The sequence below is a fragment of the Cibotium barometz genome, chromosome 56, assembly GCF_041138505.1.
Source record: "Cibotium barometz isolate CiBa-2024 chromosome 56, ASM4113850v1, whole genome shotgun sequence".
Classification (NCBI taxonomy): domain Eukaryota; kingdom Viridiplantae; phylum Streptophyta; class Polypodiopsida; order Cyatheales; family Cibotiaceae; genus Cibotium; species Cibotium barometz.
In genome coordinates this window covers 15999690-16012085 of record NC_141101.1, presented here as the reverse complement: position 1 = coordinate 16012085, position 12396 = coordinate 15999690, and the positions used below count along the sequence as shown (strand labels likewise).

The 12396-nt window shown below is 36.4% G+C and overlaps 1 pseudogene; it reads left to right on the top strand.

The window, feature by feature from the left end:
* The first annotated feature begins 1217 nt into the window (after positions 1 to 1217).
* Positions 1218 to 2536, top strand: LOC147606957 (mRNA cap guanine-N(7) methyltransferase 1 pseudogene; annotated as a pseudogene).
* The last annotated feature ends 9860 nt before the right edge of the window (positions 2537 to 12396 follow it).

The window sequence follows — 12396 nt, the reverse complement described above, 5'->3', positions numbered from 1 at the left end:
TCTATTCTTTTAATTATAGTAGAAAAAGTGGCTTTATTGAAAAAACTTTGGTGCAAGCTTAAAACATAAAGAGAATGTAAAGGCAAATGGTGAGGGATAACAAAGTTTAGAGTGGAGAGATTGTGACTTGTGAGATAATAATGGATATAGTGGAGTAGTGATGTCATCATACTACCTAAAGAGTTTGGATGCTTAGTATATAGTTAAGTATGAAACAAGAAGTTAGAGAGAAAAACTTTTAATCATAGAGTCTACTAACTCAAGAGTTGGATGCTTAGTATGTATTAAGTATATTAAGCATAGAGTGGTATCGTAAGTATGAAACAAGAGGGTATTGAGAAAAACTCTTAAGCATAGAGTAGTAACAATGCTGAATTTTTTTGATTCATTCACTTTTGATCACATGGCCTTAGTTTTCAAACAGATGCAATGATCACAAATGAGTTTTAAAAGGCTTAGGTGCAAGGCCCACGATTGTGTCTCCCACTATACCTTATAGTTAGAGCTTGTGTGGAAAAAAGGAATCAAAGAACCTTGGAATTTAAAATTTGTGCACATATTTTCATAGTTTGACCGAATAGAGTTTCATGTATCAAGGTACAAGTCCTTGAAACTAGTGTTTTACTCAAGTACAATAAAGGGAGCTTATGATCATTTTAAGAAGTTAATGAGCTATCATAAAGTATTTTCTTATTAAGTGACTATTTCCATTGAGCTTTGTGATTTTGTTATTAGGCAATTTATGTAAACAAGTGTCCTTATTTATCTAGGAAGAGGTATAAACAGGGTTTAACTCAACCAAAAGAGGATTCTTCCATGCCTTGTTTTATTAAAAAAAGTATAAGAATGTGAATGTCTAGGATTGGGAAATGAGATGAAATTAAGAATTGTTGCTTAAATTATAAATACAAATTTTAAATAAAATGAAACTTGATAGTGTGAAAGTTAATTGAAATTTGGTTGGGAAAGTAGGTTGAGACAAAATAGACGTTAAGACTTTTCTCATTCAACCTTTGAGACATGCACTTGTACGTTCCATCCATTTAAAAAAGTAAACAAGAACAACAAAACCTTGATTGGATTCTTTATCTTTGCCTATTTATGAGCTCCTATGATAGTTTGTATTTGTGATCCTACTCATACATGGGAACCACACAAGGGAATTAGTATTTTATTTCTCACAAGCTTAGGCCTTGAGAGTGATTCTTTCTTAAGAAAGCTACATGAATGTAGCTGTTGCTCTTGCTCTTGATGGGAGTGGCTATATAAGGCTCTTAGGTTTTGAGGAGTGGTAAGTCGTTTGTGTGCCAACACAAGTATGGGGGTTCATGAGTTTGATGTTAAGGCAGTGGCTTGCTCATTCAATTCAGGTACTCTCCCCCATAGCCAATTAGCTAGAGCTAGGAGGCCAAAAAGGAAGATGACCAACTCTCAGCGCCTCATTCTACAACATTACCAAGCTAGATGCACAAGAGTGGTAGAAGATGAGGGGGTGAGCCCAATTATTAATCTCAAGAGGCTACATGCTTGGATAACTTTGTGGTTGATAGAGTTGTATACAAAGGGTGGGGAGTTTGTGCTAGATCTAGCGTGTGGGAAGGGGGGGGATTTAATGAAGTGGGAGAAGGCGGGGGTGGGGTATTATGTGGGGGTGGATATAGTGGAGGGGTTGTTGGAGGCTGCAAAGAGGAGGTACGCCGGGAGGGGCTGCAGGTTTCCGGCGAGGTTTATCTGCGGGGATGGATATGGCAGCTCCTTGCAAGAAGGCCTGAGAAATGAAGGTCCCTTTGATGTCTGCAGTTGCCAATTTGCACTACATTACTCTTGGTCTAGCGAGCAGCGAGCCAGAGCTGCCCTCAGCAATGTGTCGGCCTCGCTCAAGCCGGGCGGTTTCTTCATCGGAACGCTACCCGACGCCGACATGATATTGGCGAAACTCAAGGACGCCGCTGCCACGGCCTCCAGCAGGCGCCTAGGCAGCGGCGGCGTCGTCGGCGGCGGCGGCGACGATGCGGCGCTGCAGTTCGGCAACAAGCTCTACAAGGTGAAGTTCGACAAAGCGAATTGGAAGCGCGCGTTGTCTTTGCCCGCCGCCGCACGAAACTGCTTTGGCATACAGTATGAATTCTACCTGGCGGACGCCGTGGACCACTGCCCCGAATGGCTGGTGCCCCTTGCAGCGCTCAAGGAGCTCGCACATGAATACGGCCTTGAGCTCGTTTCTGCGGCCAACTTCCATCGCTTTCTGCATGAGCAGCAACACCACCACCACCAGCAAAAGCTGGCCCAACACGCACTCTCTCTCCCACCCACCGCCCAAAACAACAACATGCAACTGCTCGTTGCTTCTCCTCCCCACTCCGCCGCCACTTCGCCCGAAGAGTGGGAGTGCGTCTCTATCTACCTCACCTTCGCCTTCCAAAAACGGGTCGCCTTCTAGGTTTTCACCATCACCAACCGTTCCGGGCCACACCTTCTTATCCAATTTTGTGTGTATGATGTATCCATGATTACCAAATTTCACTTTTTTCTCAAATATTCTTATGAAACATATTCTTGTGTGAGCATGTGCATGTGCATGTGCTTTAGAGAGAGAGAGGGGGAGAGAGAGAGAGAGAGAGAGAGAGAGAGAGATAGAGAGAGAGAGAGGGGGGGGAAGAGAGAGGGAGAGAGAGGGAGAGGGGAGAGAGAGAGAGAGAGAGAGAGAGAGAGATTTTAATGCCATGCCTTCTCCAACATACCACCTATGACTCCATTGAAGTGTAGGGATCAAATGGATCATGAATCCCACACATGAGCTGAATTAGCAAATCACTTTCTTTGCTTTTTTCTTGTTGCACTCCAACACCATCCATTCACATATTTCTTGTTTGCACACCAACATCAACCCTTGTAACAAATTCTTGCATATCGGCTTTAAAGTATACTCTTGCAAATTGAGACTTGCACATCATGAAAAAAGGAAGTAGTACTTCGAAATCATTTGTCATTCACCTTACAAGAGGTTAAAATTTTCGTCCACATATTATAAGGCTACAATTGAGTTTATTTGTGCTAAGATACTCTAAAAACTAGAATGTGGTAAAATTTACAGCTACATGTGACACACATTTACACATGCATCATCACTACATTAGAAGGTCTCTTAGGAGATGTTAAAAAAGATTAGTGTGGTGAACTACAATTTTAACATGGAAACCATACTTATTTTTTAAACTTGTATGGGCTAAATATTTGTCTATTTGTCGAAAAGATTTGCACAATATGTGTCTCATGTAAGCTCCATACATTACTCCAGAAGCACTCAAATCAAAAGGTTGCAAGCATAAATTATCCAAAATATATTTATAATGGTTAAAAATTTGAGCCTCAATTGCTATTAAAATATGAAAATATACTAGTGAATTTATTTGCCATCACATATTGGCTATGACTTTTTCATCTTCTGAAATTTACAAATGCATACCTTTAAAGATGGTACCTTTGTGCTTCTCTCAATAAGGAAACCTCTAATTCAAACTGGATAGCATTTAGATTAGAGTGAATGCAATATCTTGATTTGTCAAAGAGAGATAATTTCACCTTGACAACTACATGATGTGTTGCCAAAAGGTGTTTAGTCTATTGTTTTAATCAAGGTTATTTAAAGTAATGATCACTTACTACCCAAAACTATTCTCAATGGTGGTAGCTTCATTGTTGATATGGATTGAGAGAATCTCCTTAAGAATCCATGATCTTTGTTAGATATAATGTGGTTCTCACAGTCTTGTGCTTGTAAGATAGAAGTGGGGTGGTATCTTATAGAAAAAGTATATAAGTCTTTCAAACTTAAGGGATCTACTAAAGTTTATATTCCTATGTATTAGTAAGTCAAAGGTAAAGATAGATATGGCAATGCTTTTTGCAAAAAAAACTATGTTATTATATAAAGAAAATATACTTTATATGAAAAACCTATGATCACATGTAGAACTTAATATTTAAATATTCATAATTATCATGAAAGAAGCAACTTTCTTGTTTAAAAAAATATTTTCTAATGATGTGGTTCAAATTTAATTTTGGTACTCTCCATCACAGTATAAAACCAATAGCTATACGAGTGTAAGTGTTCCTTAAAACGATTGAAAGTGTGAGATCTTATAGCTCAAACCTTTGAAGAGATGAATTTTAAGTTCAAGTGGATTCTTCCTGTACTTCATACATTATATTCATTATGTTTGATTTCAAAGGTACAAACATAATTGTGACCTAGATGAGCTTTCTTTACACGTCTTCCACCATAAAGCTCCTTGATCACACATCAAAGTTTTTATAGAGTTGGTCACATCTTACATAATTTATCTTGGATGGTGGCACTTGTGTCCCACTTGCATTATCTTTGCAAAGTTTAAATGTGCAACTTTTCATAGGAATTATTTAAAATAGTTCCTAATCACTATCATTAGCATGTTATAACAAGAATTTGATGCACTAAGTGTTGTCTTTCTTTCAGCTTACTCTTATCACTTGGACCTATTATTTGGATGCCATTCCCTGAGAAAATATGTGGGGTTTTACAAGTTGAGTAGTTATTAAAATATTCCTTTGACATCCAAATTATTATTCCTAGAATTCTTTTCATTTACACTTTCTCCAATGTACTTTTCAAATTTTAAGTTTCAAATGGTTGCAAGAAAACAAAAATTTGTATATTAAGTGCATATCCTTCTAAACTGATTCAAGTCATGCCCTTCAAGCTCCTAAATTTGAGTGCACCATAGTGAAGATTGTGGCCTCTATGAGAAAGGTGGCAAGATGTTTGCATGGGGCCTTTTTTGCCTAATCAAAGGTATTTTTTGTTTTATTTTTGTCCAATAATTATGTTCAACTAGCTATTATGGACTTAATGAATGTTTGATTTTTAAATCATCTTTTTATGGCTCCATTTCACACTAGATAAAAAACCAAGAGAAAAGATTGCTTTTTAATGCTTATGGTTTTTGTGGTTGTTGATTTGTGAGATTGACACATAGTGCCACCACAAGGTTGCACAAAGCGATGCAATAAGACTACACCAATTGATGTCACAAGATCATGCTAATGATGTAAAAAGATTAAATTATGTGTCATCTAAAAGCATGGCACTATGTGTCAATCTCACAAACCACAACAACCACAAAAAACACAAGCATCTATTTCAAGGCTAATTACATAGAGGCACCACAAGGCTGCATGATGTGGTGCAATAAGACTAGACCAATTGATGGCACAAGATCATGCCAATGATGTAAAAAGATTAAGTTATGTGTCATTTAGAAGATTGCACTAGATCATGCTATATGAGTGGATAGTTTTAATGGGGTGTTGTAGATGGCCACAAGGCCTCACTAGATTATATTAAAATAATGAAGACTATTCTTGGGTGCCACATGATGATACTATAACAGGTCCACATGGTTATCTAGAGTTATACCACATGCTCACCTTGGATGGTGTCACATAGGTGACCCAAGCCTTGCATCAGGTGGTCACCCATGTGAGCAAGTGGCTTTTCTCAAAAGGAGACGAGGTAGGTGAGGCTTTCTTATACTTTATATAACATGTTCCAAGTGACTCAAGGAGATAAATTAGGTGAGGCTTTCTTCTACTTTATATAACATGTTCCAAGGAGAGGGCCCCACACCACATTGTGAAAGGTTATTAAAACACATGGAGTAAGGAGATCTAGTGACACATTGCAAAGAGGGAGGGGTATCACATGGCATAGGAAGATGGGACATATGCTGAAATAACAAGGATGCCACATGGCACAATAATATAACATCACATGGACACATTGCATCCATTTCTTTAGGGTGCTTTTTTAGAGTGCAATTCTAATTCATAGATAAAGGCATAGGAAGATGGGACATATGGAAACAAAAGGAATGCCACATGGTGTAATGATATTTCATCACATGGATACATTACATCCATTTCTTTAGATTTCAATTCTAATTCTTAGATTGATGCATAAAATTTCATGCTTTTTTCTATTTTTTGATATTTTTAATTATTTGTAATAATTATTCCATTCTTAAATGTTTGATGATACTTTAACTTATCACCAATAATTAGTCCTAATTAAAGGCCTAGTTGGCATTAAAATAACCCTTATTTTTTAAAAACGTTCCTTGACTCAGTCCCATAGTTTTTTAAAAGAAAGGGGTGTCAACCAACAATCAATCAAGCATACACATAGGCCATCACCATAGTGGTGGTGTAGTTGAGCTTATTTGTTTTCTTGATCAAGTTTTACAAATGATTTTAAGACTTGAATTGTGAATTTCATAATAAACACTCACGTAAAAAGAAAAATCAAAATGTAGAAAATATTAGAAAAATATCATCTTCCACTTTCCTCCTCTCCTTATAATGTTCACCATTCATTGAATAAATTAGGAACAAATACGAGATAATGGTGATTAACCAAAGTAAATCTTTACATGACACAAAGTATATTTCTATTAATTAATTTTTTTTGAAAATAGATGTTGTGGTTAAGATGAGATGTTGAATTATGGATGACCCAACTTGGTGTCCCAAAAATGACATTTGGAATCAAGACATTTTTGGGTTAATCCTCAATGGGGGGATGGGGGGGTTCACTTTGTTAAAACACACATAGCATGTGTATGTAGGCATGCATTTAAAATTCATCTTATTTTTAAAAAAAAATAATTCTTTCAAAATTTCTTACCCCCCTTTTTGCAAGAATTCATGTTTATGTTTTTGAAATTTAAATCCCCCTCTATAAATCAACGTAAGTGGATTACATAAATTAGTTATTTTAATCCCCTCTTGCAAGTATATAGCCTATAAGTCCTTTAAAATTTAACAAATCCCTCCATATATGTGCTATGTTACACATGTATACAATGTGACCAGTACGGGAGTTAATCCATAGTAATGAGGGTCGAATTTATTAGCTTCACATATGGATCAATATTAAAATTACCTTCCTTTACTATAATTAAATAGATCCAAAGTTAATCCATGGTAATGATGCACAAATTTGTTAGCTTCACATGAATCAATCTTAAAATTACCTTCCTTTACTATAATTAAGTAGATGTAAAGGTGGCTAAGTGGTTTTAATAAATTGCTAGCTTATTTTCATAATTGATTGTTAACCCCATTTTAGGCTCAACAAGGCACTCCTCATTACAAAACGAGAGTAGTCAAATAAGTGTTATGTAAATGGCACTCTAAAAGTTGTATATATTATTAGAGAAGTTAGCAAATAACCAATCTTCATATATTAGCTTTAAGTTTGTTTGTCCAAGTGTGAATAAGGACCAATTGTATATAAGAAATTTTCTCATAAATGAAAAAAAGGCAATCCCCTTTTGTGCCAATTGAGTCTTACTTGTCTACTTACTCTTATGAGAGAGAGAGAGAGAGAGAGAGAGAGAGAGAGACTTGAGAGTAGACTGCATGCATTAGGGGAAGGGGCCCTTTAAGATGCCATGTGATTAAAAGGTTATTAAGGAAAAGAGCCAATCGTGTGATGCCATGTATACAGAAATGTTGGGTGATTAAAGGTGGTCAAAAGATTCTTTAGAAGATGCCTTTTTGTACTTTTCATTTCCAAAAAGTGGGGGGGAAAGTTTTTGAAATTTCGGATGTCCATAACTTCTACATATGAGCTCAAAATTTGTCGGAGATTACAAATCCAGAATCTACTTGTCGAGCTCTTTCCATAGACATGTCACATGATATAGTTTTGCTCGCTCGATTTCAAATTCAATTTTGGCGGGAAACTTTGAAATTCAAACTTCTACCGTTTGAAGAACAAGAAGATATCTAAAGTCAAACAAACTTAACGTTTTAACAAAAAGTCATTAAAATCATAATATGGCAGCTTAAAGGGCCCCTATAGACCTCAACCTTCCCCTAATGAATCTTGGTGCATGAACCTCTTATTCATGGTGTGAGAGTGTGAGTGAGAGTGAGAGAGGTAAGTCCTTGCAAGTGGGAGATGAGGTATCTTCTTAGTGGTGACAACAAGAAAGAGAACACGGGAGCTTAGAGCTAGAAAATGGCAATGCAAAGGCTAATAATCCTGAGCTGAAAGCAAGTACCCACAATGGTTATTGCTTATTTACAAATTGCTAGAATGGTAGCGTTCTTGTGAGGCTGGTTTTCGCACAACTACCTAGGGCTAATCTTGCTTCTTCTAATTCCTTTGAGTTCTCTGCTCCTTCCTTGTATGTTTAACAACCCTTATTTTCAGTTTTGTTGAGGTTTGGGGAAGAGTTGTGTGGGGATAAGGTTTCTATAGAGAGGTAGAGTTACTTTAATTTTTCTCAATGTCAAGGGCTTTTTCACAACCTCATTTTGCATTCTCACCAATTTTTTCCATAAAACTCTCAATCTTCAACTCCTTACTTGATCGTACACCCTTTTCATAGCAACCATGGTGGAGTTTGAAAAACTCATAAGGGTTTCAGATAACATGACCTTCAATCGCAGATTGCTAGGAAAAGTTGGGTTGTTGCAATTTGCATCTCCACACTGGCCCTTGTCCCTACTAATGTGAATGGACAGCTCACGCTGAGTTGTAGAGGAATAGTGTGGTGTAGCCACACAGGGCTCATATATCTTCACCATGGAATATGTGGCAAAAGTATCACATCTACATCTAGAGGGAGCCATCGATGTTTCCATGAAGTTTTATTTTGGCTCCAAAGGGTCCATCAAGGAGTATAAGTTGAACAACCACAAAGATGCTCACAACCACTTATATTTTCATGTATCATTAAGATGATCATTCTCACACATAAGGTCACATAAATGTCTAAGAAGGCCTTGGGGTTATACTTGTATACATCTGTAGCAAGAAAGCATGTTGCATGGGCCCACATTTTGTTATGTTAGCTCCTACAAAGGGATCTTAAAAGAATTTATCCCAATTCAAAGACAAAGATTATGCAACACTTGTATCTGTTGCACCAAGGCATACCAGGAATAGTTTCAACAGCCTTTCGGTACATGACAAAAGCTACAATTTTATAAGAAAATATAGAAGGGACAAGACAAGGATGAGGTGCCCGAAAAAGAGCAAAGCAAGTAGAAAACACCTGAATTTATGGAAGAGTTAAAGAAGGGGATAGTATCAAATGTTAATCCAGATGGCCCTCCACCAAACCCCATTATAGTTGAAGTGCTGCAAGCTCTAATTCCAGGACCAATCTAGCAAGACACAACTGTTAGCAAGATGTTCGACATTTGTGGTATTTTTAGATCATTTGGATTCTTCCCTACTGCAATTTGCCTTCCATTACATTTCCAATTATGTAGTAGATGCAACCATTGCAAATAGATGCAACTAGTGCACTACTGTAGGTACTGACAGCTTAAAAGAAGGCTTTACCAAATGAATTAAATAGATCCACGACTACACTGCTAAAGCTACCAACAATCTGGAAAAAGAAGGAAGCCTTAAAAGATGATCAAGATACCTTGAGGTAGATAGTTAAAGCTCTCTAATACTGATAAAGCTTGGATGCAAGAAGAGGTCTTGGATTTCTAGCAGAAGTTTACAAGCTCATAGCTAAAATATTAAAAGTTGATGGAGAAGCATCTTTCTGCCATGGGACATCATGAAGTTATCTCCAAAGATGATTGAGCCAGACTCTAGATCTTATTGAGCATGATAGATGCAATGGAGATAGCCAAATATTTGGAGGTCTATGAGCTCACACCTAGTGATATTAATTTATATAAGGCTAGAATAACATAGCTCATGGAAGATCTCTATGCTGGTTTAAAAGTTATCTAATTTTGAAAAATAATACACTAATTTTTAAAGAAGATGTGTCCTTGATGTGACAAAAAGGGGTTAAACAGTAATTTTAGTTATTAAATGAGTTTAGAAAGCATGAAAAAGCTCTCTTTAAGAAACAAAAGCTTATACTTTTTAAAATACTTTTTTGTAAAATATCAAGCAGGGACTTAGGTTTGAATCCTACTAGTTACTACACATGGTAAGGATGTTTTAGCTACAACATTTGCGGCCAACTTAATGCTGAGGAAGAACTTCTCAAGTAAGAGTTGATGTTTTTCATCAACTTGATACAAAACATCAACTTTTATGAAAATTTGACATTTTGAATCAAGTTGATGTAAAAGATCAACTTTATATGCAAAACATCAACTTTCCATACAAAACATCAACTTTTTTACAATGCTTGATGTTTTGTATCAACGTTATGCAAAACATCAACTTTCCACAAAACGTCATGTTTTGCATCAACTTTGATGCAAAACATCAAGTTTTGTGGAAAAGTTGATGTTTTGCATCAACTCGATGTAAAACATCAATTTTTTCATAAAACTTGATGTTTTACGTCAACTTTGATGCAAAACATCGAGTTGTGTGGAAAAGTTGATGTTTTGCATCGAGTTGATGCAAAACATCAACTTTTCCACACAACTCGATGTTTTGCATCAAAGTTGACGTAAAACATCAAGTTTTATGAAAAAATTGATGTTTTACATCGAGTTGATGCAAAACATCAACTTTTCCACACAACTCGATGTTTTGCGTCAAATTCAATGCAAAACATCAACTCTACCACAAAACTTGATGTTTTGCATCAAGTTTCAGATGCTCCGGAGAAGAAAGTTGGAGGATCGGAGATCGATTTTCACAAACAGCCTGTTTTAGCGATTCTGTTCACATTTCCATGCTCAGACGACCTGTTCCACAAATTTTTAGTATCAACACGACTATGTTTTGATGCGATGTGCAGACGTCACATCACTTTTTGCTAATATGCAAATCGCTTTGTGACGTCTGCACATCGCATCATTGAAACATAGTTATGTTGGTACTCAAAATTTGTGGAACATGTCGTCTAAGCATGCTAACATAAATGGAATCGCTAAAATAGGCCGTTTGTGAAAATCGACCTCCGATCCTCCAACTTTCTTCTCTAGAGCATATGAAACTTGATGCAAAACATCAAGTTTTGTGGTAGAGTTGATGTTTTGCATCAACTTTGATGCAAAACATCGAGTTCTGTGCAAAAGTTGATGTTTTGCATTAACCCGATGTAAAACATCAACTTTTAGGGGGCTATTTTTCTTAACTTTGAAATATTTTTGAATTTTTATGAGAATTATTTTTATTTTTATCACCAATAAATCTATAAAAGCTCATTCCAAATAGTAGATAGTAGACAATAAAATCTCAAAATTTTTAAAAAAAATCTTATAAATCTTAGAATTAAAGAAAAAATATGCCTAGGATAAGGTGATATAGGTAGAACATAGGTTCAGGGATAAGGTCCTAAAAAGCACATATGGTCGCAACCTTTGACTGTAAATTTGAGAGGAGGTCATTAAAAAAATTGATTGTCTATGTAACCATGTAACCTTTGTATCATAAATAATATCGCTACATAGTAGATGCCAAAAATTCATGATAATAGAAGAGTTAGATAAGATAATCCATGATGACCTATAATCCATTGGTTTTAATCTAGATGTGCAAGGCTCCATTGATTTGAAAAACCATGAGTCGATTAATTCGCCAATCTTGATTTTGTTCTATAATTCAATTTTAAAGCTGAGGAACTATAAGCAAATACACGTGATGGGACCATCTATGTCGAGGAGGGGGGTGCATGTGAGCTTGGACTCTGCCATGCCTATATGCAGTAGTATGCTCTCGAGCATAGGGGACCTTGAATCTACTGTCATCGCGTGAAAGCACCAAGCTCTTATCTACCACCATTCCAGAAGCCCTAAGCTCCTCACTTTTCTCTTTGTACACAAAGGAAATGTCACAAGCGAAGATTGCATCTCTCAGCATCCTTCGCATGTCCTCCAAATAATTATAACCAAAGTTCATTCTACACTACCCTTAGACATACCATCTCTCAACATCCTTCACATGTACTCTAAACAATTATAACTAGAGCTCATGATTCCTACACTACTCTTAGATATACCATCACCTACGTTCATGATAATGGCTATCTGGATCAAACATCAACATATGCATACTATGCATTTTTGCCACCACCACATATGTACATGATATAGGCTACAATTTCTTCCCGCCACCCACAATTTCTTCCATATTTCATAACAAAAATTTCCTTCACAAATGCCTATGTGGGTCAAAATTTACACCCACAAGCTATATGATGTCTGCCGCTAAGATTGTCCTACCGAAAAAATATTTCACTTTTCTACTCTTTTAATATGCTTAGGTTTACTCATATCGTCCATAGTTACCATCTTCTACATATATATATGAATAGAATTCTATCTTTGCACACCTATAAGTTGACCTCTTTAAACTCTTAGCATTGGTTGTGTATCATGCCCACTATCTGCTTATAAATAATAGAGCAAATA